The sequence below is a fragment of the Pteropus vampyrus genome, unplaced genomic scaffold (genome assembly GCF_000151845.1).
Source record: "Pteropus vampyrus isolate Shadow unplaced genomic scaffold, Pvam_2.0 Scaffold776, whole genome shotgun sequence".
NCBI lineage: Eukaryota > Metazoa > Chordata > Mammalia > Chiroptera > Pteropodidae > Pteropus > Pteropus vampyrus.
This window is the reverse complement of record NW_011889557.1, coordinates 250,655-274,327: the sequence shown is the minus strand read 5'-3', so window position 1 is coordinate 274,327 and position 23,673 is coordinate 250,655. Positions and strand designations below refer to the sequence as shown.

Genomic DNA, 23,673 nt, shown 5'->3' with positions numbered 1-23,673 from the left:
GCGCGGCGCACGGCGGTGACGCTAGCTGCGGCAGGCGCATGCGCGGCGCGGCGCGCCGCGGTGATGTTGACTGCGGTGAACGCGGGCGCGAGCGCGAGCGCCCACGTGACTTACCGTCCCGGGCTCCGCGGCGTGCGCCATGTCGGGGGCTCCCTGCACTCGAGGAGCAGTCCCGGCGAGTAGCCCAGCCATTCCACGTTGAGCCGGGATTTGCCTCGCAGCATGGTTCTCCGGAACGGTTGGCGCTGTTGCCGCCGCCCCCTGAGTGAAAGCGAGTACCTTCTGTCCCAGCCCCTGTCTCCGAGCTGCGGTTGCGAGGCGACCGGAGCAGCTGAGCCAGGAGGAAAGACGAGCAGGCAGATGAATGTGGTGCTAGGCAACCAAGCAGTTTCCTACGACAACAACAACAGAAAAAAGCAGTGCACATTATTCTCCAGCCCTTGAGCAAATGTTTCATTAATTATTGCCCGCAGTGAAAGTCCAGCCGTGGGAAGCTAGGAGTAGTTAGTTTAACACTCACCGGAGCCTGGTAAAGCTAGAGAATGTCAGGGCTGAAAGAGCCCTTGCTAAGAGTGACTGTTTCCAGGCCTGACGACGGTGACCCCAACTTCCACTTAAAGTTAAAAACATATTTTGCAGCTGCTCAGAAAGCGCCAATGAGGCAACAGGGACTCAAATAGTAAGGGACAGATGGGCCTCCCTGGCCTGCACAACCCGAGAGATATAAACGAAAAGGGTGCGTAAGCCTAGGATCAGGCTTGACAAAATTAGGTTGCCACTGGCTGCTTATAAAAGGACAGCCCTTACATGGTCAACTCCTGGAAAGGGCCACTGACCACACATCTATTTTCTGCACCAATGGACACAAAGCCTACATGTGAAATCATGAATAAACCAGCAGCTTAGAGTGGTGTTGAGGGCCGTGGACTGGGCAGCAGGAAGCCTGGGTTTGAGTTAAAACTTAATAATCCCTCTCTGGGCCTCATGTAGACCCTTAGCGGGGGATAAGAACCATTTAATGAATGCCAGAACTAGGGCAGAATTAGACTGTAGCTCTGGGGTGGGCAAAGTGGCCTGTCCGCCAAATACATAGAGCCAGCCTGCCTACCACCTGTTTCTCTAGAGCCCATGAGTTAATGTTTTTTTTCCATTTTTAAAGGGTTTTTAAAAATAAAAAGAATATATTGACTCACGTGAAAACTATATGAAATTCAGATTTCAGTGTCCATAAATAAAATTTTATGGGAACTCAGCCATGCTTATTTGTATTGTCTATGCTGCTTTCAAACTAAAATGGTGACGTCCTTGAGTAGTTGTGACAGAGACTGGTCCACAAAGCCTAAAATATTTACTGTCTGGAACTTGACAGGAAATGTTTGCCGACCCCTGTGCTAGCTGATCACCCTATAATGAGGTCCTTGAACCCCTAGGGATCCGTAGATGTAGTAATGGTGGTTCTGAGAACAATTTTCAATATTTTAAAAAATATAATAAACTGGATGTATTTACTTGCTATAAGGGATCACCAGCTACTTAAAACACTGCCTTTCTTTGATTTTTGGCACTAATTATATCACATTGATGAGGTAATTCTGGTTTTTGAATAAGAAAATACACATATTATTACTAACCCGAAATAAACCATCGTATACTTGGTTGACTAAATCTTTTAAAACATAGAAGAAACAGAAGAGGAGAGATCTTTGCTTTGTGATTCTGTGAATATCTAAGGCCTAGAAAAAGGACATGATATATAGTAGGCACTCACTAAATATTTGTGAAATAAATGAATTGGGTCCACAGATGGGCAAAGAGCAAAAGGGTTCTTGGTAGAGAAAAGATTGGGAACTACTGATGTAGTTTATTAGCTTGCTAGGGCTGCCTTAACAAACTACCATAAATTGAGTGGCTTAAACAACAAAAATGTATTATAGTTCTGGAGGCTGGAAGGCTGAGATCAAAGTGTTAGCAGAATTGGTTCCTTCTGAGGATGGTGAAGGAGAACCATCTAGCTCAGCGGTCCCCAACCTTTTTGGCAACAGGGACCAGTGCTCCTATGAGAATCTAATGCCTGATGATCTGAGGTGGAGCTGAGGCGGAGATGCTAGTGCTGGGGAGCGGCTGCAGATACAGATGAAGCTTTGCTTGCCCGTCCGCCAGTCACCTCCTGCTGTGAGGCCCAGTTCCTAACAGGCCATGGACTGGTACCAGTCCGTGTCCTGGGGGTTGGGGATCCCTGACCTAGCTTCTGGTGGTTTGCTGGCAATCCTTGATGAACCTTGATTTTTAGAAGCATCCCCCAGAGCTCTGCATTTCTCTTCCTATGGCATTCTCCCTGTGTCCAAATTTCTCCTTTTTATAAGATGCCAGTCATATTAGATCAGGATACCCTCATCTTAACTAATTATACCCACAACTACGCTATTTACAAATAAGGTCACATTCTGAGGTACTAGACTTAGGAGTTCAACATAAGAATTTGGGGAGAGGCGCAATTCAGCCCATAACAGTAGTCTAAAGTTCTCCTTGTACAGATGAGGAAACTGTCTTAGAGAGGGAAGGGACTTGTCAGAAGTCACGAATTTACCTAGAGGGGCTTAGCTCATCCCTTACTTCCCAGACCAACACTTTCAGACTATCACATTAGCAGTCCTTTGTGGCAAGTTTCATGATAACTTAGACAAGAACCATTCATAAATAAGATTTGACATGGGACAAAATGCCTGGATAATCTCATTGATATATTAATGTGTGTGTGTTTTTTTTTTATAAACTAAAACACTCATATCTTTTTCTTGCTGACTTCTATACTCTACCCACATTTACTGTGAGCTCACCGAGGTGGAGATCGAACTTTTAGAATAAATTCAGAAGCTGTAAGAGAAAGAAAGAAATTAGCCAGCACTCTAGCCGCTCAGCAAAGTCCTGAAACCTCCTACCTACAGCAGCTGATAATGAACTAGAGGCCAGTTGAGCCCAAACAGAGCCGTTGCCATGGGAATGAAATGGCACGTCAGGCAACCGTTCAGTAGTTCCTCCCTTATTCCTTTGAGAACTGGAAAATGATTCTCAGATGGAAAGAGCCCCAGTCTGGCCCTTTCATTTTAGTTGAGAAAATGAAAAGCTAAGGATAGGAAGTGACTTGTTCCAAATTCACTGGATCAGTGATAGGATTAGAAAATTTAGAGTTCCTAATTCTCAGTCTAGTGTTTTCTACAGGTTATGGATCTCAGTGTTATAAACCCAATGACATAGAAAGTATACACTCAAAGTCGAGTTTGGCAACAACTCAAATTTGCTTTACTGACTCCCAAAACCATGACACCCCATGCCCTGGCAGTCCCCCCTTGGGTGGCTAGCAGTGGGCTTAAAAGGGAACGGCCATGCTTGAAACACCAACTGGTACTTTCTGAAGCCGATGCTCACACAGCCTGGTGTATTAAAAATTAATCTATGAGGAAAATAGAAATAAGCTCCACCAAACGATTAACAAAACTCATGCTTAAAAAAAAGAGAGAAACAGAAACTCTGGCTTCTTTATAATGTGAAGCGATATGTCTTTATTTTTCTAAAAATACAAATTGGTAAAATATGCCCCCTGGTGAAAAATCTTAGTTCCACTTCTAGAAAAAAAAAAAAAAAACTAAAGAGTTTTGGCTGGAAGTTATTTTAGTAAAAACCTCTGTCAGGATCCCTTGGGCAATGAAATGCAAGTTTTACTCAAGGATGAAAATTTTTCCTTGAATCCTGCCTGGCTCTTTCCATTATCTTCACTGGCCTCTGGCCACCACTATTGCTCAAAATCATGTGTTCCATCCTTCTTTTTACAGTGCCTATTCACAATCCCTACAATTTATATACCATCACCATTTCACAGGTAGAAAACCGGAGACTAAGGAAAATTTTGAAGTTAGGTGAAGACCTTACAGTGCCCCTTATCTCCTGACTCTCAATTATTTCGCTAAAATTTTCATCATGCTGCCTTTCCCCGATCTATCTGCCGGAGATCATAGAGCTAGTGAAGAGATTTGCTAATGGAGTCAGGGAATGCTTGGGGTCCATGGCTGATGATTATTCTCAGCCACCTGGCCCCACAAGATCTGGAGCCTTGGAGTTGAGACCTGTAATGCATTAAGTAGAGTCTGTGCTCTTCCGGCAAAGCAAAAGTACGTGCCGGAGAGCAGTGAAACAGGCCCCGCCACCTGTCCAGCATGGTGCAGGGTCAGTTTAGGGTCTTGCATCCCCTGGCACATCACGGGGTTTGTTACTGTAAGAGGAACCCTGGCCCAAGAAGGGCAGCAAGGTCCCAGTTGCCAATGCCAAGATGAAGGATCCTGGCCCAAGTACTTACCAGATGGGCTTGCCACCGCAGGCTGTGCTACTGGGGAAGGGATACTGGACAAGGAAACCTTGAGGACTAATGTGACAGGGTCACACCCCCAAGATATACACACGTTGTGCCCTACAAGGGCCCGGTTCAAAGGAGGCGCTCGCGATCGGTTGGTTGAATGAAGAAGCGAGTGCCAGCGCCCAGAAAGTGAGACCAGGGCTCGCGCAGACTGTGAGGTTCGGAAACAAAGCATCCAAGACTGAAGAGTCGGGTTTACACGCGGTCCTCCAGCTCCGGGGGCTCGGATTGGTCAGAAGGCTCATCTGCCACAGAGTGGTAGCAGCAAGTATTTCCCGCCTGCAGGGGGCGGGGCCTGGGGGCGGGAAGCTCCGCCCACCCACCGCCACGCGTGGTTAGGGGTTCAGACCTGGGCCCCACGCCTCCAAGCTGGGGCTCGCGGGCCAAATGTGGGTCTTCAAGTGCTCCCATCCCGCTGAGGCTGGCACACCCAGCAGAAGCCGCACTACCAGTATTCGATGAATAAAATTAATAAATAGTTGATAAATGAGTGAGTGAGCCAGAGAAATCCAAGGGAAAAACTAAAGTTCTAGCAGCATTGCAGAGCAAATGAGCATTAAGTTTTGTTTTGGCTTGGCTTTTGTTTTTGTTTTTGCCTGTTCTTGTTTTCATTTCTTTTTTCATGATTGGAATGAAAAAGTTAGAAACACCTCAGAAAGGAAAAACGCAGCAGCAGTGAGTAAATGAAACGCAGTAGAAGCAAGACGCAGAGGGTGTGGTGGTTTGGGCACCATAGAAAAGACAATAAAAGACCAAGAGAGCGCTGGGGCCCAGCCGTGTGGGGCTTTGGCCTTCTTAGCTGAAGGTCCCAGGCTGCTCCTCCTGCATTTGTCCTGGGAAGAAGAGACTGACTGTCCTCCTGGAGGGACTGAGTGAGTAATATGTGTTCCAGTGTGTGTGACTGTGCATCTGTGAGTTTGTGTATATTGCTGGGGAAACACAATTAAAAAACGAAATCTGCTAGCCCAGGAAACCTCTCCACAAAGGTAGAAGAAAAAGAAAACCATTTTATCATTGAATAGGCATGAAATCGGAATGCACTATGCATCACAGGCACCCCGCTGAAGGGATTGCAAAAACAAATTTCATATAGCTAAGTGGACACAAGCCATTACATTTGGTAGGTTTAACAATTTTGTATCAGGTGACAGTCGAAGGTAGGCCCATCTTCTCCCAAGAAACTGGGACATAGGGCATTATGTGCCTTGATGATTACACTGTAAAGATTTGGCTCCCAGGCCCTTGAGGAAACTTAACCAAGTTGTGAGACTGGCAAGAGGCTTATTTAGCCATTAAAAAGATTTATATACATTTGAGAAGGATAGAGAAAGAAATTCTGAAAGAAAAGAAGAGTCTCTTCCTTTATTTTTCAACGCGGAGAATTAAGCCTCTTATTTTAAATTTGAATTTGTTCTTATATTACCTATATGCCAAAGGCCAAGAATTGTGGTGCGTGTGTGAGTGCATGTCTGCCAATGCACATGTACATGCACACACACACTTGTGAGTGCATGCTGCCAAGACAAAGCCCCATGTAGCCCCACCATACCCACCTCTCCAGTGTTCTCTCTCCTCCCCTACATTTCCTCTCCTTCCCACCAAACTCCCCCCACACCCCAAATGGCTTTGGACAGCTTTGTAGGACATCCAAAACAGACCAGTCATGAATCGGTTTGCTCTGTGTTCCCTCTTGAAGTACTATTATCTCCATTTCTGCCACTTCCCAAATGCCGTCCCTTTTTTCAGTATCTCCTGTGGCACTTCTGGCCTACATGAAACTTTGTGATCTCTTCTATCTCCTATTACATGCTGTTGGGGCTTCTAGTGTCCCCCATTAGACTGTACACTAGTGGGGGAGAGGAGTACATGTCGTCAGTCATAGCTACACTGAGAATCCTGCTGGGGCCACTTCTCTGTCTTACCCTCTCCCTCCCTCTTCTATTTATCTGCTCTTTAAACTCTGCTGTAAGACTATTAAAGCCAGCTGGATAAGGACTTACAAGATCTGTTTCCAAACAGATTCCCCTAAGAGTCCTTGGAGTACAGAGCTGATCTTGTGCACTTAAAATGTGTAAGGGCCAAGCTTCATACCTCCTCACCTTGTTTCCCACCCTCCAGAATGCCAGAGCCCATCGTGTAAAGCCCTAGGGAATTTAGGTTGTCTTGCAAGGAACTATGTCCAGCACTCCCTTCTTGTGGATAGGCTAGTACTTCAGGCCTGAGGAATGCAGGAGGGGGTGAGAGAAGAGCTTGCTTTCTGGAGAGGCCTGTCCAGACAGGCTGTCAGGGCCTTTGTCAACCAAGAAGGCCAAAGTTTACGCCATAAAATAGCTGCTCTTTTGGAAATCGTGATTTGGAGAAGTTGTGTGCTTAGTCCTCCAGGTCAGGCTGAGATAGATTTCTAAGATGAAATATAGAGAGCTGCTTCAAAGAAACAGGAGCAGAGAGAATATGGTGGACAGCAAGCTCCACCACACACAGGTGTCACTTGAGGAATGGCTGCGGGAACAGAGTATGTAGCCTGAAGAAGGAAAGACCAGGAAGAGCTTTGTCTTCAAATGTTTGAAGGACTTTCACCAGAAAGGGAGATGAAACTAGTAATAAGTACAAAGCAAAGGGAGCTGAAGAAATATAGTCCGAGGGCAGAAGCCATGCGCAGTTTGCTTCGTCCCATTCTAAAGAATGGCTTGCTACCTGTGAGTCTATTGGAGCTACTGGAGGAAGCCATCTGCCCCCTTGGTGGGTGCTCACTCTGGAATGAAGGTGGAGGTAGATGGTGGATGGCCCTTCAATGACTAGTCCCTTCCTCTCCAAATTGGATGATTTTGTGTTCTCCAAGCCGTGGTGAGATCAGGCATATTTTTTTATAGCAACTAGTACAGATTTGTGTACACAGTTGGGCTTAGCTGAATGAGTGAATGAATCTTTCCTCATATAACAGGGAAGGCCTGTAATGGGGTGTTATCTTTGGCCCCTGACACTAGGGCAATGATGGCATCCCACGGTAAAACATTTTTGTGTGTAAATATCACTTAAGTCTGCATAGCGATCATCAAACAGTGGGGCCCTGACAGAAGCCAGTGCACCAACCTGGAAACATTTTTACGGTAATTATTTTCCTACAGAACTCAGAGCTTCAAAAGAAGGACATTCAAATACTCTCCTAGACTGTTGCAGCTGGAAAGAGCTTTCAAGATCACAGAATCCAACCCTTTCATTTCCCAGATGGCGAAGCTGAGGCACCAGCTGACGGGATGAGGGGAGGGGCGTGACTTCCCTGGCCCAATGCCTGGCATGTATTGGGAACCTACCAGAGCCTTGGTGCCTGGCTGCTTGACAGTGGGCCAAGCGAGGCAATGGCAGAGTGGAGTGAGAAATCAGTCTTTGCCACCACCCAGGCAAGACAGCAGGGCCCAAATTAGATGCAGCGGTGGCTGGAGGTAAGAAAGCTATATAGTCAGGAGCTAGAAATGAGACTGTGTGGTCAGAAAGGGGGAAAGCAGGAAAGAGGGAGTAAAAGAAAAAAAGTAGGGAAGTCCAGTTGGGTAAGATCACCCTGTGAGTCCCTGTGATATGACATAACTAAGAACACCTGCCCATACCTCCCTCAGGTACAATGTTGAAGTTCAAGGAAAGACATCATCCCTGTAGAGGAAGGTGCCATTGAACATCAAATGGGTCCTGAAGTTCTGCTACTTGGGGCAGCCTCTTCCTTGGCTGACAAGCAGGGCCCTCAAAGCCTGGGCTCCACCCTGCACGGAGAGCATTCCTTCTGGGGATGTCCTGTCTCAAATTTACAATTGCAACAGCCTTCTTGGCTCCCTGATTTTCTCTTCACTTGGAATACACTTCTCACTGCTATCTTTTGAAAACCCAACCCTAGTTCAGCTAAAGTGCCACCTTTTCCAAATCCAATTCCAAGTCCTAGATCTTCATCCCCATGACCCTAGCTGTCCCTTCTTTAGCACTCATCTCAATCTACTTCGTATCAGCAGTGATGTATCATGTCTCTCCTTCACCCAGACCTCCCCTCCTGTTGTTGATTTATTGAGTTCAGAGAATTTGTTTTACACATATTTGTGGCTCCTCTAGACCCTGGCATTACAAGTACTCAGAGAGCATTTGTGGCCCAGTCGAATGCCCAGAGGAAAGAATGACTGAGGAGGGGGCTTGCTGCTAGCTGCACCCTCTTCATAAAGTAGCACACCCTCTCCAGCGTCTTCCAGAGGAAAGGAGGGGAGAAAGGAATGGAAAGAGCGGAGGGGGAGATGAAGGTAAGGAAAAAGGAATGAGGGAGGGAGGGAGGAAGGGCTGTTGAGAAAACAGGTTTTTGTCCTGAGGGCCTCCTGGGAAGAGACACAGTGGGGATGATGGTGGTAGTCAAATAGCAGACCAGATTCCACACAGTAGAGGAGAGGGGAGAGGGTAAGGGGAAAGGGGGAGGGAGGAGAGGGGAAGGGGGAGGTGGGGGGAGGAATTTAAATCATTTCTTTAATGAAATAAATAATAAATAATTAATTAAAAAATAAATAACAAAATTTAAAAAATTTAAAAAATAACAAGACAATATTAAAAAAAAGGAAAAACTGTAATCCCATCACTTCTAACATTTTGGAGATATAACTTGGGGACTATTGGAGGGTAATATATAGAGCTTACTTTATAAGCTTTATCAAGTAAAGAAATTGAATTAAAAATTCAAAATCTTCTGCAGAAGAAAATTCTTGGTCCAGAAAGTCTCACTGGTGAATCCTGTCAGATTTATGGGAGAAATAATACCACTTGTATGCAAACTCTCTCAGAAAATAAACATGTAAGGATTATCTCTCAATTCATTTTATGAAACCAGTATTTCTCTAACACCAAAGCCAAACAAAGAAAGTACAAAAGAGAAAACTATAAGCCAGAGGAAGCAGAGCGGATCTTATATTCAACATTTTAATCTACCTGGAGCTGCCTGAAGGACTGATCTTTTTTGTCTAACTTGGGTCTCAAGCAGGAAGGAGCAGTGAGTGCTGCTCAGGAAAACTGAAGGGAGACTGACTCTCAGACTCCTGGGGTAAGAGATTATGAGTGGCAGCCCCAAAGAGAGACACCTTGGGATGCTAAGACATTTAAAAGCAGCCGTGTACACAGGAAAATCAAAACAGCCATACGTGGGCCCAGGCAAGATGTGTGTTCAGTAAATACCTAAAAAGATCTTGTCTATGGCCATGCTGCTCTCAACATGCCCGATCTTGTCTGATCTTGGAAGCTAAGCAGGATCGGGCCTGGTTAGTACTTGGATGGGAGACCACCTAGGAAGACCAGGTGCTGTAGGCTTAAAAAAAAAAAAAGATCTTAAGATTTCTCCTTGGGCTGACCCCAAAGCTTAGAATCTAAGCTCAGCTAATTAATGAAGAAGCACTTCCCTGGCACAGGGCCAGTCCACAAAGACTGGGAAAGGTGACTGTTTTTTCAAATGCATAATGTTTAACAACAATAACTACAAAATGACAAGGCATACAAAGAAACAGAAAAAAAACAACCCATGCAAAGGAAGAAAATAAAGTGGCAGAAACCAACTCAAAGAAACATAAGCAACACACTTAATAGACAAAGACTTTAAAATAACAGTCTTAAATAGCTTATTATTTTAATGTTATTATATAATATTAATGCTTTAGTCAACTTAATGGTTTTCCACACAGCATTACTTTTAAACAAGAAACGCATTTTACAGAAAATAAAGGCAGCAATGGGTTCATGCTCAAAAACAAACAAACAAACAAACAAACAAACAAACAAACAAAAATGGACCAGATTCCCCACAGCAAGGGGAACACTTCACAGTTCCACTCGTCGATTCAATCTTTTATTCTCTTATGGAGTGCTTGCTTTGTACAATGTCCTGTTTCACTTTTGGTGGTATACTCTAGTGGTTACGTGTAAGCCATGGTTCAAATATCAATTCTGTCACTTACTGGCTATGTGATCTTGGACAAGTTACTTAACTTTTCTGTGCCTCCATTTCTTTATCTATAAAATGGGGATCGTAACAGTACTTTCTTTATAGGTTCTTGTGGGGATTAAGTTATTTAACCGATACTAAGTGCTTAAAACAGTGCTTGGCACATAACAAGCTCCATGTATACACTGGCACTCATTTTAGGCACTGCCGATATACACATCAGTGAACAAAACTGACAAAAATCTTTGCCCTTATTGAGTTAAATCTGGTAGAGGGAGAAGAAAAATCCACAACAACAACAAAGGAAAGCATGCTACGAGGTGATAACTAACGGTGATAACTAACATGGGGAGACAGAGAACAAGGAAGAGAAGTTGTGGGTAGGCAAGTAGGGGCTGTGATTTTAGATGTGATGGTCACTGTGGGCCTCACCTAGAGACAGACCGTAGGTTGACTATATCAGCTTGAACCTGCAGGTTGTGGCTGGCCATTCGCGATCTCTCTAACACTCACTAAGGCACCCAAAGTAGCTTGTGCTCAGGACAGGGACAGGAGGAGATCCGTCAGAGAAAACTCTCAAGAGACCAGGTGCTGCCCTGAGGGCAAGAAGCTGTTTGTTGTGGAGTTAGAGAAGGCGCTGAAGCCAGCACAACAGGGTAAACACTTGTGGCCAAGTCTAGCAGCTTCTGGGCCTCTGTGAAGCAAATGTGACCCTTGCAGCTGGCACAGAGGCGGCTGGGGGAGCCAAAGTCCTTCAGTGATCTTAGCTAATGAGAACCTGCAGAAGGAAGCTTGGCTCGGTCTTGCTGCTCCAGAGTCTGTGTCATTTTTTTCCTAAGCTGGGATTCCTCTTACCTGAGAAGGCTGGTAGAACAGACTAAAAGTATCCTGAATTTTTAATGATGCATGAAGTACAGAACATTTTGCTGTGGGAAATTCAGATAGGCTTTTCTGGGTTTCTTGGGAGAATGACTCCAGAAAGAGCTATAAAATCATGCTGTACTTTGAGGGCAGGGTTTCTTGTGGGAGTCCTCCCAATCTGCATTCCTGCAACCCCAGTCACTCAAAGGCTATCTTCACAAGTCACTTTGCCAATCCAAAGTCCCCTCTTCACTTCCTGTCTCAACACCTCCCCTTCATTCTGTTTCAATGCTCTTGTGGTCACTCAGGTGGTAGCTGTTTTGCTTTTGGTTTCTGTCCCTAAATTTCTCAAGGTCATGAACACTTTTGAAGAGGTGACAAATTTTAGAGGGAATCACACTGGAAGATGTATTCAGCCATTATTCAATAAATATATTTTTTCAGATCCATAAATTTATTAATTAGTTGTATGCGGAGAATCAAGAAGGAGGTATAGTCTTTCCTCTAAAATTATCTTTTAGTCTTAGTTCTTCCAGGAATCTATACATGTTAATAAGTCTCCATCTGTCCGTATGTCAATGTCTATTAATTTTGTTTTTTTGAAGCTCATTCTTTTTTTTTTTCAATTATAGTCGACATTCAATACTATTTTGTATTAGTTTTAGGTGTGCAGAATAGTGGTCATACATTTATATAACTTACGAAGTGATCCCCCTAAGTCTAGTGCCCACCTGGCATCATACATAGTTATTACAATATTATTGACTATATTCCCTATGCTGCACATTACATCCCCATGACATATTTTATAACTGGCAATTTGCACTTCTTAATCCCTTCATCTTTTTCACCCATTCCGCCAACCCCTCCCATCCAGCAATCACCAGTTTGTTCTCTGTATCTCTGTCTGTTTCTATTTTGTTTGTTCATTTATTCTGTTTTTTAGATTTCACATGTAAGTGAGATCATATGGTATTTTGCTTTCTCTGTCTGACTTCACTAAATATTTATTGATCACCTACTAAGTATTATGCATTGTTCTCGGTGCTTCGAAAACAGCGGTGAACAAAACAGAGGTTTTTTTTTTCCTTATAGAAGTCATATTCTCGAACTCCATAGACAATAAATATAATACAATGGGGAATAAAAACATGGCGTAGATGATAGAGGCTCTATTTCTCTCTCCGGCGACCAAATCAAAGTTGTGACAGAAACAAAGAGCAGCAGCAAGGAAAAATCGCCTGGGATCTAGATGAATAAGTCATACAACTAGGGAGAAATCCAAGAACTTACCCTGCAACGGCAGAAGGTAGGACGGAGCAAGGACGCGGGGCTGCCCAGTGTCCAGTGGCTGAGTGAAATGGAGGCTGTGGCAGTGGCAGCGGCAGTGGCAGTGAGAGCGGCAGACGCCTCTTAAAGGGGCCGCGTCCACAAACGAATTTTTGCGGTGATGGACCTGCTTGCTCTGAGCACTGGTGCTGACTCGGCTGTGCACAGGGGGCACCAGGGACTTATAGGGTGACATTGTTGGAGTGAGGGCTTAGGCGAGACTCGCTCTATACAGAAGTGCTGGCGGTATCCATTGTTTCCTGTTGAGCCCTCCCCCGTCCCAGTGTGTGGACACAGCACCTCCATAGCAGTGATGTCATCAAACTAGATAACAGAGGTCGCTCTGTCCTGCCTCTCCCCACTCGCGGCCCCACCCAAGCCACATCCGGGTATATCCTCAGCAAGTCAGGTGCTCCTTGCTGAGACTCACACTGGTGGAGGTAGCTGGCCTTGGTTTCTGGGGTGGCCTTTTGAGGCAACTATAAGCACAGTATCTGTGGATTGCTTGCTGAATCTCAACAGGTGGCCCTGGAGGGGCACAGCCTGAGGCTAAATTTGGCCTGCAGTTGAACCCCTCTCAGGACTGTGCCACTGGACACCTACTTCACAAATCCACACTAATAAGAACGGGAGACTTAGGAACTTTGCTTAGTGCATAGAAACAGACACAGAAAGGCAGCCAAAATAGGAAGACAAAGAAGCAGAAACCATATGAGAACAGAACAGATATCCAGATATAATGGAGTCTAGTAATCTAACAGATGCAGAGTTCAAAACACGGGTTATAATGAACTTTTGGTTAAATTCAGTGAGAACTTCAACAAGGAGATAAAAAAAAACCATAAAAATAGAAATGGAAATTATAAAAGAGAAACAGTCTGAACTGAAGAACACATTATCTGAGATGAGAAGTATATTAAATGGAATAAACAGAGTGAATAAATAAAAGGATCAAATTCCCTATCTAGAGGATGGGAAAGCCAAGGACATGCAATCAGAATGGCAAGAGATAAGATGCCAAGACTATAAAAATAATTTAAGGAGCATATGTGACACTATTAAGGGTCCAAATAGTCATCTGATTGGCATAACTAAAGAAAATCAAAATGTTGAACAGCTGTTTGAAGAAATAATGATGTAAAATTTCCCTAACCTGGTGAAGGAAATGTACATAAAACCCTGGGAAGCTCAGAGAATCCCAAAAACCAGGGATCCAAAGAGGCCTACACCAAGGCACATCATAATTAAAATGCCAAAGGTTAAATACAAAGAGAGAATCTTAAAAGCAGCAAGAGAAAAATAGATAGCTACCTAAAAGGAAACACCCATAAGACTGGCAGCTGATTTCTTAAAAGAGACTATGCAGGACAGAAGGGCTTAGCAAAAAATATTCAACGTGATGAAAACTCAGGATCGACAACCAAGAATACTTTATACAGCAAAGCTATCATTTAGAGTTGAAGGACAGATAAAGAGCTTCCTGGAAAAAAATAAGCTAAAGGAATTTATCACCACCAAGCCAGTATTATAGGAAATGTAGGGACTTCTTTAAGAAGAAAAAAACATGTATCAAAATCAGGAATAAAGAATGGTACCAACTACATTCCTATCAATAATTATCTTAAATGGAAAAGAATTAAGTGTCCCAACCAAAAGATAGAGTGGCTGAAAGGATAAAACAGGACCCGTACATATGCTGCCTACAAGAGACTCACTTCAGATAAAGACACACAGAGACTAAAAGGAAGGGGATGGGAAAAGATATTGTTTTGATGGACCTAGAAGGTATTTAAGTCAGACAGAGGAAGATAAACACTATATGATTTCACTTATATGAAGATTCTAAGGAATAAAAAGAACAGACTAATCAAAAGCAGACTCACAAATACAGTGGACAATTTGGTGATGGACAGAGGGGAGGGGAGCTGAGGGGCTGGGAGAATGGAGTGAAGGGCTAAAGAAGTACAAATTAGTAGCTGGTGGATGGTCACGGGAATGGGGAGCACAGCATAGGGAGTGAGTTAGCATTAATACATTGGCTAGGTGGAGGGTAAAGGGAGGGAGCGAGCAATTGGGGGGATCATTTACAAACTACGTAGATGTGTAACCAATGTACTGTATACTTGAAACTAATTAAAATAAATAAATTTTTAAAAAAGGGAAAAACCATAATACAGTGCAAGACAATGTTGGGCAGTGATAACTGCCATTAAGAAGAAATAAAGCATAGTAAGGGGATCGACAGTGAAGGGGACCTTTTCAGTTTTGATAGATAGAGAGGCCTTCTCGGGTGGTGAAATTTGAGCCAAATCTGAATGACACTATGGGCCAAGCCATGTTCCAGGCCCAAGGAAGAACAAGTACAAAAGCCCTGAGACAGAAATATGCTAGTGCAGTTCTGTCGCTTCACTAATGCAGACATTAAAGTCAAAAGAGGGAAAGTGTCCTTTCCAAGACTATATATAGAGGAAGGAGTGAATTACTTAGTGATCCTGATACTCATGGATGACCACAATTAATATCTTTTTAATATGTGTGTGTGTGTGTGTGTGTGTGTGTGTGTGTGTGTGTATAAACCCACACATTGTTTTTTTCTTTTTATGTAAACTTTTTTTTTCACTAAACATATACAGGGCCAATTTCCAATGTCCATGAACATTGATCTATATTGTCATTTTTTTCATCTTAGTATTTGTACCAATTTGAAATGTCTTTTTTTTGTTTTTTTGAGGTATAATTTGCTTAAAGTAAAATTGATCCTCTTTAGGTGTATAGTTCTACAGATTTTTACAAACTTATACAGTTATGTAAATATCACCATAAGAAGAGAATAAAATTTTCCATTATCCCAAATAGTTCTCTCATGTTCCTTATAGTCAAATTGCCTCCTCACAGCTCCAGATCAGATCCCTGGCAACCAATGATTTGATTTCTGTCCCAACAGCTTTAATTAATTTTTTCAGAATGTCATATAAATGGCATCAAATAGTATGTAGACTAGCGAGTTCACTTAGAATAATGCTTTTTGAGATTCATCCACGTTGTCGTATATCAGTAATTTATTATTTTTATTGCTGAATAGCATTTCATTATTTGTGGATTCATTCACTAGCCGAGAGACACTTGTGTTGCTTCCAGCTTTTAGTGATCACAAATAAAGCTATTATAAATATTCATTTATAGATTTTTTAATGGATATGTCTTTATTTCTCAGGTAAATGTTTAAGAGAGGGACTGCTAGGCTGTATGGTAAAGGTGTGTTTAACTTTATAAGAAACTGTCAAACTGTGGTCCAAAGTGTCTGTACCATTTTGCATTGCCACCAGCAAAGTGTGAGAAGCTTAGTCACTCTATACTGTCATTTCTTTTTAAAACTTTACCCACTCAAATAAAAAATGTAGTGGTATTTCCTTGTTGTTTTAATTTGCTTTTTCTCTAATGACTAATGATGGTGAACATCTTTTCATGTGCTTATTTGCCATTCTTATTTCTTCTTTGGTGAAGCATCAGTTCAAGTCTTTTCCCTATTTTCTAAACAGACTGCTTACTGCTGTGATATATTAATTTCCCAGGACTGCTGTAACAAATCACCACACCCTTAATGAGTCAAAACAACAGAAATAAATTATCTTACAGTTCTGGATGCCAGAGTCCAAACTGAGTCTTATAAGGTGTCTGTCAAGGTGTCAATCAATGTGTCAGCAGGGTTAGTTCCTTCTGGAGGCGCCAGGGGAGAATCCATTCCTTGCCTCTTCTGGTGGCTGCTGGTATTCTGTGGCTTGCGGCCACATCATTCCAATCTCTGCCTCGATGGTCACATTGCCTTCTCCTTTTCTGTGGTCAAATCTCCCTCGGCCTCCCTCTCATTAGGACACTTGTGATTATATTTAGGGCCCATCCAGATAATTGAGTATAATCTCTACATCTCAAGGTCCTTAATTTAGCCACTTCTGCAAAGTTCCTTTTTGCCATATAAAGTAACATTCATAAGTTCCAGGGGTTAGGATCTGGATAACTTTGAGGGACATTGTTCGGCCTACTACATGAGCTTAGAGAGTTCTTCATAGATTTTGATTCGCTGTCCTTTATCTGATATGTGTTTCGCAAATATTTCCTCCCTGTCTGTGGCTTGTCTTTGCATCTTCTTAACAGTATCTCTTGAAGAGCACAATTTTAAGATTTGTATTCTGACAAAGTCCAATTTATAAATTTCGTCATCTTTTTCTATTATCATTTGTACTTTGTCTTATTTAAACAATCTTTGCATAAGCCAAGGTCACAAATATTGTCTCTTGTGTTTACTTCCAGAAAATTTTATAGTTTCAGGTTTTACATTTAAGCCTATGAACAATTTCGAGTTAATTTTTGTAAGTGGTATAAGATATGGATCGAAGTTTGTTACTCTGCATGTGGACAGTCAGTTGTTCCAGCACCATTTCGTAAAAAGATTATACTTTCTCCATTCAACTGCTTTGTCAAAAACCAGTTGGCTATTTATTTCTGAACTCTATTATGTTCAATTGATTTATGTATCAGTTCTTTCACTAATACTATGTTGTCTTGATTACCATAGCTTTATAGTAAGTCTTTAAATGTAATAGTGTGGCTACTCTAACTTTGTTCTTTTTAAATTTGGTACTTTTGCTATCATTTTATTTTTGCTATTATATAGAAATACAATTGACTATTTGCATATTGGCCTTGTATCCTGGTCTTGTAGCTTTTCTGTAGATTCCTTGGGATTTTCTACATAAACATTCCTGTTGCCTGTGAATATGAACAGATTATTATTTTTCCCATTCCAATCTGAAGGCTTCCATGTCTTTTCTTTGTGTTATCGCATTGACTAAGACCTTGGGTATGATGTTTAATAGGAGTGATGAGAGTGTGCATCCTTGTTTTGCTCCCAATCTTAGAAGAAAGTTTTCAGTTTTTCATCATTAATTATGATGTTAGGAGTGTTTTGGTTTTGTTCTTGTTGTTGTTTTGTAAAAGTCCTTTTTTAAGAAGAGAAAGTTTCCTTTTATTCTTGGTTCGCTCAGAGTTTTATTACTAATAGATGTGTGATCATGTAGTTTTGTTTCTTTAGACTATTAACATGATAGATTACGTTGGTTTACTTTTGAATGTTGAACCAACTTTGCATTGCCAGAATAAATATCACTTAGTTTTTATCTATTTACTTGATCAGTTTGCTAATATTTTGTTAGGGATTTTCACATTATATTCATGAGGGATATTGGTTTTTAGTTTAGTTTTTTTTTTTTTATACCATTTTGTCTAGATTTGGTGTCAGGGTAATGCTGGCATCATACAGTAATTTAAGAAGTATCCCTTTATCTTCTATTTTCTGGAAGAGTTTTTATGGAATTAATATTCTATAATCCTTAAATGTTTGATAGAAGTTGAAAATGATTTCATGTGGCTTTAATTTCTGGGAAGATTTTTTAATTCAGAATTCTATTCCATTTGTTTAATAGATGTAGGACTTCCAGTCATTTATTTCTTTTTGAGTGAATGTTGGTAGTTTATGTCTTTCAAGGAAAAACATAGTATGTTGTTGGTAAGTCCCTTATTATTGTGTTAATGCCTGTAGTATATTGTCATTTTTAATGGCTGCCTGATATTACATTATATAAAGTATCATAATTTATTTAACCATTCTGTTATTCTTGAGCTTTTAGGTTACTTTTGTTTTTTTTTCACCATTATAAATATGATCAGCACATATATATATATATATACACATTTTAGTAGCGATGTCTGATTTCTTTAGATAAATCCTAGAAGCAGACTTTATATTTGTGTCTATTGCTCCATAAAAATCACTCCCAAACTCAGAGGTTTAAAACAGCAAACATTTATTATCTCACAGTTTGTGTAGGTCTGGAAACTAGGCTGGCTTGACTGGGTGCATTGGCTCAGGGTCTCTCACAAGACTGCAGTGAAGTGTTGGCTGAAGCTATAGTCATCTCAAGGTTTGTCTCAGAGTATCTGCTTCTCAGATCACTTACATGATTGTAGGCAGGATTTCATTCCTTCCAGGCCATTGGACCGACAGCCTCAGCTCCTCACTGGTTGGCGGCAGACCAGAAGCTGCTCTTAGTTCCATAAACCTCCCTATAGGGAAGCTCAAAACATGGCAGCTGACTTCCATTTGAGAAGCAAGAGAATGAGAGGGCAGAAGAGGGCTAGCAAGACAGAAGCCACAAGGTTTTAGTACCTAATCTTGGAAGTGGCATCCCATCACTTTTGTTGGATTCTATTTATTGGAAATGAGTCATTATGTCTCGCTCACATTTAAGGAGAGGGGACTACGCAAGAACACAAATACAAGGAGGTGAAGGTGTTTAGGAGGCATTTAGTGGCTGCACAGCAAGGGATGTTGGTTGAGAGGGTATGTAGAATCCTTTTATTGTTTGTTTGTAAAAAAATGTGATTACGGGTTCAATTCCAGCTCTGTTTCTCTTGTTCTTCAAATGCTTAGTTTTAAGAGATATTTTTAAAAGAAAATAATGAATAAATAGAAAACATTCATAAAGTATATGTAGAAGAAAAGAATAGTCATTCAATGAACACCCACATAACTACCATTCAGTTTGTTTGTTTATTTGTTTGTTTATTTTCTGCCTACAGCACCAGGTATTCCTAGGTGGAATCCTATTCAAGCACTAAGCAGGCCCGACCCTGCTTAGCTTCAGAGGTCAGATGAGATTGCAACGTTCAGGGTGGCATGGCTGTAGACTCAGTTTATTTTTAAAACATATATCCCTTCCTTTCTCTCTCAGGACTAACCACTATTCTATTTTTATAAATTTAATTTTATTATTAGTTTCAAGCACATAGTACATTGGTTAGACATCTATATGGTTTGTAAAACAATCCCCCTAATTGCTCTTTTTCTCCTCTGGTTTTCCGCCTAGCTATTACATTAATGCTTACTGTGTTCCCTATGCCATGCTCCCCATCCCCATGACCATTTATCAACTACTAATTTGTACTTCTTTAACTTTTCACCCCATTCTCCTATTCCCTAACTCCCCTTCCCTCTGGCCATCACCAGATCGTCCTCTATATTTGCGAGTCTGTTTTTGATTAATTTGTTCTTTTTGTTCCTTAGATTCTGCATATAAATGAAATCATATGGTATTTATCTTTGTCTGACTTATTTCACTCAGCATAATAACCTCTAGGTCCATCCATGTCGTTGCAAATGGTAGGATTTCATTTTTAATGGCTGAGTAATATTCCATTGTATATATGAACCACAACTTCTTTATCCAATCATCTGTCGATGGGCATTTAGGTTGCTTCCATATCTTGACTATTGTAAATTGTGCCACCATGAACGTAGGGGTGCATAGATCTTTACAAATTATTGTTTTGGTTTTCTTTGGATAAATGTCCAGAAGTGCAATTGCTGGGTCAAAAGGTATATCTATTTGTAATTTTTTGAGAAACCTCCAGACTGTTTTCTACAGTGGCTTTACCAATTTGCAATCCCACCGACAGCATATGAGGGTTCCCTTTTCTCTGCATCCTTGCCAACACTTGTTGTTTTTTGATTTATCGATGATAGCTATTCCGACAGGTGTGAGCTGACATCTCATTGTGGTTTTAATTTGCATTTATCTGATGATTAGTGACCTTGAGCATCTCTTCATATGTTTATTGGCCATCTATATTTCCTCTTTGGAGAAATATCTGTTCAGGTCTTCTGCTCATTTTTTAATTAGATTGTTATTTTTTGTCATTTAGTTGTATGAGTTCTTTATATATTTTGGATATTAACCTCTTATCAGATGTATCATAAGTGACTATCTTCTTCCATTCAGTCAGTTGTCTTTTTGTTTTGCTGATGGTTTCCTATTCTATTTTTTGTTTGTTTATTACTCCCTTGCTTTTCTTTAAATTTAACACCTGTATTTATTTTTAAACAACATATTGCTCAGTATTGTTTTCTTTTGAATTTTGTGTTGCACTGCATGTATTATTGTGATTTTTTTTGTCAAAAGTGATTTCCTGAGAATCATATGTATTATTGCATATAACTATATTTCATTCATTCTCTCTTAAATAGGATCCCAATGTTATACATCTATTAATGCTTCCTACTGGTAGTGAACATTTGCTATAACCAACATGTGCTTATTAATTATTCGTCTACTTGAATATGCCTCAAGGTGCGCATATACACAGATTTCTCTTGGAGATAAACATTGCCATTCTGGTGGATGTATGCTATGTACTCTATTGTGTTTCTCCCCAAATTCATCTGTTAAAGTTCTAACCCACAGGAACTGAGGATGTGTCCATATTTGGAGACAGGGTTTTTAAAGAGGTAATTAAGGTAAAATGAAGTCATGAAGGGGGCCCTAAACCAATATGACTGGTGTCCTTATAAGAGGAGATTAGGACACAGACACACAAAGACTGAGGGGTGACTATACGAGGACACAGTGAGAAGCCAGTCATCTGCAAGAAGAGACGAGGCCTCAGGAGAAACTGAACCTTGATCTTGGACTTCCAGCCCCCTAGACTGTGAAACAAAAAATTTCTGTTGAAGCCACACAGTCTGTGGTATTTTGTTATGGCAGCCGTAGGCAACTAGTAAACTGTGGGTATTTTGCTGTGATTGTGTCTTATCATTTATTACATCCCTCTGCCATTCATTTTCTCAAAATAATAACAGTAGCTAACACTTATATGGCTCTCACTGCATGCTAGGTATTGTTTTATGCACTTTATATGTATTAATTCATTTACGACTTACCATAACCTTGTGAGTTAGCTACATTTTACACACAAGTCCACTGAAGCACAGAGAGATTAAATTACTTTCCAAGGTCATGCCAGCATTTGGTGATAAAGTTAGAATTTGAACCCAGGCGGTCTGTTCCTTCACCATTTTGTTATATTGTTCATTGTTAATCATTATTCAAAATTTTGTGTTTCTCATCTAACTGCCTTTAAAATTTTTTATTACATATTTATGTATGCCTAAATAATATATGCTTTAGTTTTGCTTGTTTTATTAACTTTATTAAAAAGGCATCATACCATATGTTGTCTCAGGAGATAACATATGGGGTTATTTTAATGAACAGAAGTTGTTAATCGTAGCACATTTAAATTTTTCTGTCTTTTCCCTTATGGTTTGTACTTTTTCGTATCTTGTTTAAGAAATCTTTCCTTTGAACGTGCCTGATCTCATCTGATCTTGGAAGCTAAGCAGGGTTGGGCCTGGTTAGTACTTGGATGGGAGACCACCTAGGAATACCAGGTGCTGTAGGTGTTAAAAATTTTTTTTTCCTTACTCCAAGGCTATAAAATTCTGATCTTGTACTACCTTCTAAAAATCTATAGCTTTGCCTTTCACGTTAGTGTGGTTTTTTGTTTGTTTGTTTGTTTGTTTTTACTTCCAAGTAATTTTAGACTCATAAAAAGTGGAGAAAAAGTATAGAGAGTTCCTGTACTCTTCACTCAGCTTCCCCAAATGCTAGTTACAGACCTTATTTAGATTTCAACACTTTTTACATGCAGGCTTTTTTATTTCGGTGTAGAGTTCTCTGAAATTTGACCCCAAGTATAGATTTATTTAACCACCATCACAATCAGTATACTTCCTTGAATTATCCTCCCCTCACCCCTAATCCCTGGCAACCATTGCTGTGATCTCTACCTCTATAGTTTTGTCATTTCAAGAATGTTATATAAATGGGATCACAGTATGTAACCTTTTAAGATTATTTTTTTTTCGTTCAGCATAATTTGTTTGAAATCCCTTTAAGCTGGTGTGTTTATCAATAGTTTGTTTCTTTTTATTGCTGAATAGTATTCCATTGTATGAGTGACATTTCAGTTGTTTCCAACCATTACAAATAAAACTGCTGTGAACATTCATGTGCATTTATGTGTGAACATTCATGTGCAGTTATGTGAGGACATAAGGTTTCATTTCTCTGGGATAAATATACATGAGTGGGATTGCTGGGTCATATGTACATGTGTGTTTAACTTAATAGGAAACTGCCAAATCTAATAAACTGCCAAAATGTTTTCCAAAGTGGCTGTACCATTTTACATACCCACCAGCAATATATGAGTGATCCAGTTTTCCACATCTTCAGCATTTAGTGTTATCACAATATTTCATTTCATTTCATTTCATTTCATTTCATTTCATTTCATTTCATTTCATTTCATTTGTTTATTTTAGCCATTCTAGTGAGTGTGTATGGCTGTCTCATTGTGGTTTTGCTTCGTGTTTTCCTAATGACTAATGAACTAGTGAACATTTTTCATGTGCCTATTTGCCATCTGTATTTCCTCTTTGGTGAAGTGTCAGTTTAAATCTCTTTGCCCAATTATATTGTTTACTTTTTTAAGTGCTGAATTTAGAAGTTCTTTATACACTCTAAATACAAGTCTTTTGTCAGTTGTGATTCACAAATATTTTCTCCTATTCTGTGGCTTGTCTTTTTGTTCTCTTAATAGTGTCTTCAGAGAGCAAACATTTAAAATTTTGAACTCCAACTCATCAATTTTTTAATAGTTATGGTTTTGGAGTCATATCTAAGAATCTTAAGGCAAAAAGATTTTCTCCTATGTTTTCTTCTAAAGGTTGTATAGTTTTATGCTTTACATTTAGACTTATGATTCATTTGGAGTTTATTTTTGCATGAAGTGGGGCCTGTTGGGAAGGGAGAGGGCACCTTGTTATTCTCATAGTGGGATGGTCAATAGGGCTTCATCTTCCAGTGTCTGCAACACTGGATGTGGAGGGGCCATGGCTTTTGTTGTTGTTGTTGCATTCACCTGGAGTAGAGCAGGTTTTGTCAAAAGGTTTCTGTCCTAATCTGGTGAAGGCCAGAGGGGAGGGGGGTTGGGGGGCTGGGAGAAGGAGTGAAGTGTTAAAGAAGTACAAATTAGTAGTTGATAGATGGTCACAGGAATGGGGAGCACGGCACAGGAATTGCAGTTAGCATTAATGTAATGGCTAGGTGGAGAGCCAGAGGAGAGAAAGGGAAATTAGGGGGATTGTTTTATAAACCATATAAATGTCTAACCAACATGCTGTATACCTGAAACAAATATAAAATAAAATAATAAAATAAAATAAAAT

The 23,673-nt window shown here is 40.7% G+C and overlaps 1 pseudogene; it reads left to right on the top strand.

Annotated features, from left to right (window-relative positions):
• Window positions 1-9,611: 9,611 nt before the first annotated feature.
• On the top strand, window positions 9,612-9,730 carry LOC111734100 (annotated as a pseudogene).
• The last annotated feature ends 13,943 nt before the right edge of the window (window positions 9,731-23,673 follow it).